At 38.9% G+C, this 7,500-nt stretch overlaps 1 protein-coding gene across 1 annotated transcript in view; it reads left to right on the top strand.

Annotated features, from left to right (window-relative positions):
• Window positions 1-4,656: 4,656 nt before the first annotated feature.
• Window positions 4,657-7,500, top strand: part of fgfbp3 (fibroblast growth factor binding protein 3) — a 10,744-nt gene continuing 7,900 nt past the window's right edge. Inside the window, exon 1 of the transcript XR_010014240.1 lies at window positions 4,657-7,486. The gene's annotated coding sequence lies outside the window, so the exon portion shown is untranslated. The remainder of the gene's footprint in view (window positions 7,487-7,500) is intronic.

The raw sequence follows: 7,500 nt of genomic DNA, 5'->3' as shown, positions 1-7,500 counted from the left end.
CGTCAGGTCCTGATGATTTCTTTGTTTTTAGTTTTTTAATGTTGTTTTTAAGTTCCTGCTCAGTAATGAGAGAGTCTAGAGGATTCTGGTGGTCTTTAACAGCCCGTTCCAGTTCCTCTAACTTACTAATAATTTGAATTTGTTCAGGATTTGAATCTAATTCTACATTTTTAAAGAGTGATTGGAAATGGGTTGTCCAGATATCCCCATTCTGAATGGCCAATTCTTCCTGTTCTCTATGTTTTAATTTGTTCCAATTGTCCCAGAATTGATGTGTGTTGATTGATTGTTCAATAATTGTTAGTTGTTTTTGGGTGTACTGAGCTTTTTTGGTTCTGAGTGTACCACACACTCACACTATATATACACACACACATTTTACATTTACATTTTCTGCATTTAGCAGATGCTCTTATACAAAGCGACTTACAGAAGAGCTTCCATAGTGAACATTTCATTTCTCAAGTTTTAGTAAACAACAGTCAAGGAACACGAATCTGCTGAAACCTGTTAGAACCTGAATTTTTTTTATTATTTTTTTTTTTTTGGAAAATGTTAGTAAATAGGTACAAGTCAGCTTGAGTGTTTAGTAAAAAGGTGATGAAGGTTTTTAATCGTTTTTTAAAGACAGTGAGAGACTCAGATGTTCGGACAGACAGAGGAAGTTCATTTCACCACTTGGGTGCTAGAACAGAGAAGAGCCTTGATGCTCGTCTTCCTTTAGTCCTGGAAGACAAGAAGACACACCTACAAAAGATTCACCTGTACACTCTGTAACACACACACACACACACACACACACACACACACACACACACACACACACCTACAAAAGATTCACCTGTACACTCTGTAACACACACACACACACTCACACACACACTGTACACACACACACACCTACACATATACACTGTACACACACACACACACCTACAAAGGATTCACCTGTACACTCTGTAACACACACACACACACACACACACACACTATATACACACTCACACTATATACACACACACACACACACACACCTACAAAAGATTCATGTATACACCCTGTGACACACACACACACATACACAAACACTGTACACACACACACACATACAAAAGATTCACTTCACCCTGACCTGTAAAACACACACACACACACACACACACACACACACACACACACACACACACACTCCTCACCCCCGATCTGAAGGGTCTCTGGTCATGTTTGCTCTGATAAATAATTGAATGTTTTGAGAGGTGAGTATTTTAAGTGAGTATTTGAGGGTGAGTTGATATATTTTGCCGCTAATGGATCCTGGTGCTGGTGGATGAATAATGGACTGCGTTTCATCTCCATGCAGATTTACATGTTGATTATGTTGATTAGATGTAGAAGGGCAGTGGGGCGGGGGGCAGGGGGCAGCGGGCGGGGCGGTGTGCGGGGTGACGGAGGGTGTGTTGGCGGTTATCAGGGTGTGATGAGATGAATCATTATGAGCTCTTCTCATCATCAACAAATCTACTCAAGTGATCCTCTCCTCACAATCACTGAGTACAAATGAAGCTGTGTGTGTGTGGAGGGTATGTGTGTGACGATGTGTGTGTGAGTGTGTGTGTTTGTGTGTGAGTCAGGGTGTGTGTGTGTGTGTGTGACGGTGTGTGTGTGTGTGTGACGGTGTGTGTGTGTGTGTGACGGTGTGTGTGTGTGTGACGGTGTGTGTGTGTGTTTGTTCTCTGATGGACTCTGTATGTGTGTGGGGTGTGTGTGTGTGACTGTGTGTGTGTGTGACTGTGTGTGTGTGTGACTGTGTGTGTGTGTGACGGTGTGTGTGTGTGTGTGTGTGTGACGGTGTGTGTGAGTGTGTGACGGTGTGTGTGTGTGTGACGGTGTGTGTGTGAGAGAGTGTGTTTGTACTCTGATGGACTCTGGAGGACCTTGAGCTGGGTTCTGTTCTTCAGTGTGGTGGAATGTCCTGCTGTGTGTGTGTGTGACGGTGTGTGTGTGTGTGTGTGATGGTGTGTGTGTGTGTGTGTGTGTGTGTGTGTGTGTGTGTGTGTGACGGTGTGTGTGTGTGTGAGAGAGTGTGTTTGTACTCTGATGGACTCTGGAGGACCTTGAGCTGGGTTCTGTTCTTCAGTGTTGTGGAATGTCCTGCTGTGTGGGTGTGTGTGACGGTGTGTGTGGGTGTGTGACGGTGTGTGTGTGTGTGACGGTGTGTGTGTGTGACGGTGTGTGTGTGTGAGAGTGTGTTTGTTCTCTGATGGAGGACCTTGAGCTGGGTTCTGTTCTTCAGTGTTGTGGAATGTCCTGCTGTGCTGAGCGGTTGGCGTGACCTTCATCCACTCACTATTTAGCCACAGTGGAGACGCAGAAGTGCTCAGTGTTCAGCGCCCAGGGTCTCATCATCACCTCACAACTACACAGTACACACATACTGCAGTCAGGACCAGGGTGAGGATGAAGATAATGAAGATGATGAGGATGCTGAAGATGACGGTGAGGTTTACAGAGTAATGAACACTTTCTGAAGAAAAGATGAAGATGATAAAGATGAAGAGAGGTAATGAACACATTGTGAGGAGAAGATGATGATGATGATGATGATGATGATGATGATGATGATGATGATGATGATGATGATGATGATGATGATGATGATGTTGTTGTTGATGATGTTGATGATGATGATGATGATGATGATGATGATGATGATGGTGATGATGAGGGTGATGATGAAGATGAGGTGATGAACACTCTGTGAGGAGGATCAATAAGAGCTGATCTGTGTACCTGAGATGTTGTTAGGGAAACATTTAGATGAATCAATACTGACGTCTCCTTCAGACCTGAGAGAAGCTCCAGCAGAAACTCACAATCATTTATATAATAATAATAATAATAATCATAATAATAGTAATAACATTAACATGTTTTTATTCTCAGCTTTCTCTCAATAATAATAATAATAATAACAACAATAATAAAAATAATAATAATAATAATAATAATATTAATAATAATAATAGTAATAATAACATTAACATGTTTTTATTCTTAGCTTTCTCTCAATAATAATAATAATAATAATAATAACATGTTTTTATTATCAGCTTTCTCTCATTCCAGTACTGTAATAATAATAATATTAATAATAATAATAACAACAACAACAACAACAACAACAACAACAACAAAAACAACAATAATAATAATAATAATAACAATAATAATAATTTATAATAGTAATAATAATTTATAATAATAATAATAATAATTTAGAATAAAAATAATCATTATTAATAATAAAAATGTATAATACTAAATAATTTATAATAATTATAATAATAATTAATAATAATATAATAATAATAATAATAATAATAATTTAATTTATAATAATAATAATATTAAACATACAAATAGACATAATAATTTATAACAATTTTATTTATAATAATACTAATAAAAAATTTTATTATTATAATTGCTATTGATAATAATACAATTATAATAATATAAAAATACAAATAATTATAATTAAACTTATTATTTTTATTTGGAATAATAATTATCTGTATTATAATGAATAATAAAAATAGTAATAATAAAATAATAAACATACAATTAATAATAATCACACTATTTTATTGAAAATAATAATAATTACTATTATTATAAAATAAAAAATTAAGTTATTATTATTTATAATAATTAGTGATATTATAATTTGTAATGATAACACTAATAATACTATTTTATTTATAATTATTATTATTTTAACTTTCATGTATGAAACGTGTGTTTGGTGGCAGTTTGGGGATTTCTGTAACTGTTCCTTATCTGTGACTGATTGATTAAAACACAAACTTAATAATAAATAATAAAAATAAACTGATGAATTTAAGATTATTGGTATGTTTATTGTTGTTTTCCTGAAATTCTGCTCAATTAAACACACACCGACACCTCAGCAGATATCTGCTTTTATATTTCTTATCGTTTCTCCTCATCAGCTGCTCCTGGTGACCGACATCACGCTGGTTTGATCAGCTCAGTTGGTTTTCTGGCATCAGAACATCAGAAGAGAGATTAGTGATACTGTACCTACTGCTCTCAGCCAATCAGAGCTTCAGATTGATTGTGGTGGAGAGTTTGGAGTGAAAGACGTTTGAAGTTAAATAATGATTCTGTGATGTGACTCTCGGTCCTTCAGAACAACTTCAGTCTCTTGATGAGATGAGAGTCATCAGAGCCGCTCCTCCACTCGCCCGCCGAGGCTCGAATTTCAATAAACGCCGTGTTTCTGAGGCGCCTCCACTCGCATCTCAGTCACTATTATCTTCTCCCCCGTCATTAGAGGCCGGCGAGGTCGCAGCAATCATGCAGCATGATGGAGCCGGACGCTTGATTGCAGTCGCATCTCCAATGAGAACAGAGAGACGATGAAAGACGTCCACACTCCAACGTCCAGACTTTTACATCCACGTCAAGAGCTGAAGAAGATCAGAGAGAGAGAGAGAGAGAGAGAGAGAGAGAGTGAGACAGAGAGAGCACTTCAACTTCAGCACTATCTGCTCCCAAAGAAACAGTCCTGACCACGCCCTGAACAGGAATGGTAAAGAGCTAGTGCACCTCTGTCGATCCTCAGGTCTGTATATTCTTAACGGTAGGATCCGAGGGGACTCTTTAGGGAGGTTTACATACTGTTCAGCTCTTGGAGCTAGTGTAGTCGACTATGCGATCACTGACATGGACCCCTCCACTATTAGTGCGTTCACTGTCAGACCACAACTCCCACTTTCTGATCACTGTCAAATCAATGTTTACCTTAAACGACTCAGTCAGCATCAAACCATGAAATATGAGCCCTGCAAAACATCCCAGTTAAACCGAACATTCAGATGGAATCATGACAGCGAAGCTAAATTTAAATCTGCTGTTGGTTCCTCAAAAATCATTAATCATATTAACAATTATTTATTAGAATCATTTGAATTAAACCAATCAGGTGTTGATAGAGCTGTTTCACAAATTAATGGAATATATTATAAATCCGCTAAAATTGCAGGTCTCAATTTTATAAACACCAAACCAAACAAAAAAGCACAAAAGGAAGAATGGTTTGATGAAGACTGTAAAATAATCAGGCAGAAATTAAGACATCTATCAAACCAAAAACACAGAGAACCAAACAATCATCAAATTCGAACAAATTATGCTACAAATCTAAGGGAATATAAAAAGATTTTACGACATAAAAAACACATCTATTATACTCAGTATCTACAAAAAATTGAAAACTCTATTGACCAAAATCAATTCTGGGAACTGTGGAACAACCTGAGCAACAAAAACCCAAATAATCTGGCCATAGAAAATCCAAATACCTGGAAAAATCACTTTGAACAATTATATGAGCAATTACCACCAGATGATTTTAATTCAGAACAGCAACAAATCATAGAAAATCTAAATATATTAGAATCTACCATAAAAAACTATCAGAACCCAATTGATTACCAAATTTCACCGGAAGAATTGAATACCCAAATTAAAAAACTCAAATCCAGAAAAGCCTGCGGACCTGACAGCATCAGGACGGAGATGCTGAAGTGCAGCAGTCCTCAGCTACAGCAGGCTCTGCTCAGGTTGTTCAATATCGTTCTCCAATCCAGCTGCTTTCCTGAGATCTGGAACAGGGGGCTTATTTCCCCAATCTACAAGAGTGGAGACAAATTCCACCCCAACAACTACCGAGGCATCTGTGTGAGCAGTAACCTGGGGAAGGTGTTCTGCTGTATCATTAACGCCCGGATACAGGCCTTCCTTACCGAGCACAGTGTCCTGAGTAATGGACAGATCGGCTTTTTACCAAATCATCGCACTACTGACCATATTTACACCCTACACACCCTAATCCACCAACATCTACACAAACTAAATCATGCTAAAGTTTTTGCATGTTTTATAGATTTTAGAAAAGCATTTGATTCAATCTGGCAAGAAGGATTATATTATAAAATTATCCAAAATGGTGTAGGGGGTAAAGTCTATGACATCATTAAATCAATGTATGTCAATAATAAATGTGGAGTAAAAATTGGCAATAAAATGACTGAGGTCTTCACTCAGGGGCGTGGTGTCAGGCAGGGTTGCAGCTTGTCTCCTACTCTATTTAATATCTATATCAATGATTTAGCGGTGTTATTGGAGCAATCTGCAAATCCCGGCCTGACACTAAATAAAACGGAAGTTAAATTTCTTCTCTATGCGGATGACCTGGTGCTGCTGTCGCCCACAGAAAAGGGGCTTCAGCAGCATCTGGATCTGCTGGAGAAGTTCTGTCAGACCTGGGCCCTGACAGTAAATCCTGATAAATCTAAAATCATGATCTTCCAAAAGAAAGCCAGATCTCAGGAAAGCAGATATACTTTCAATCTAGGAGACACCGCCCTAGACCACACCCTTTCTTATGATTACCTGGGGCTCAAAATCAGCGCCTCAGGAGGCTTCGGTCTGGCAGTGGATGCACTGAAACAGAAGGCCTGCAGAGCCCTCTATTCAATTAAAAACAAATTCATTAAGATTGACATCCCAATTAGAATCTGGTTAAAGATTTTTGATAGTATAATCCTGCCCATTGCGCTATACGGTAGTGAAGTATGGGGTCCACTCAGTCATCATGACTACACTAGATGGGACAAGCATCCCACTGAAGTCCTGCATGCAGAATTCTGCAGAATGATTTTACATGTACAAAGAAAAACCCCAACCAACGCATGCAGGGCTGAATTAGGCCGATACCCATTAATTATTCATATTAAAAAAAGAGCCCTTAAATTCTGGATGCACCTAAAATCCAGTCCCACAACAAGCCTGCAGTTTCAGGCACTCCTATCCCAAGAGCTCTACCCTGAAAACAGTCCCCTGTGTCAGCTGGTCCAGAGACTGCCCAACACTCTGACCCCTAACAACCCTAACTCTCTGACCAGCACTGCTTCCCAAACACCAATCAGGATCACCCAAATTATCAAACACCTCAAAAACACTTATCTGGAACATTGGACAACCCAAACTCAATCCCAAAACAGACTGAACTGCTATCTGACCCTAAAACATGAATACAACCTGGCCACGTATCTCTTCACTGTCCGAGATACGAAGCAGAGACACATTCTCACCAAATACAGACTGAGTGACCACAGCCTGGCCATCGAGAGAGGCAGGTTAAAAAAGTCCTGGATCCCCAGAGAGGAGAGACTGTGTGGTCACTGCAGGACAGGTGAGGTTGAGACAGAGGTGCACTTCCTTCTAAACTGCCCAAAATACACAACAATTAGACACAAATATTTTGATCAGTTTGGAAGAGAGGTGAGCGGCTTCAGAACGCTGACAGACAGCGAGAAACTGGCCATTATATTAGGAGAGGGACCATCAGCCTCCACTGCAGCCAGATATGTACAGGAGTGTCACACACTCCGGGACAGTGAGTGAAACACC

Source organism: Trichomycterus rosablanca, chromosome 13, assembly GCF_030014385.1.
Source record: "Trichomycterus rosablanca isolate fTriRos1 chromosome 13, fTriRos1.hap1, whole genome shotgun sequence".
NCBI classification, from domain to species: domain Eukaryota; kingdom Metazoa; phylum Chordata; class Actinopteri; order Siluriformes; family Trichomycteridae; genus Trichomycterus; species Trichomycterus rosablanca.
Note: the sequence above shows the minus strand (reverse complement) of the source record. Positions and strands in the feature narration are given on the sequence as shown.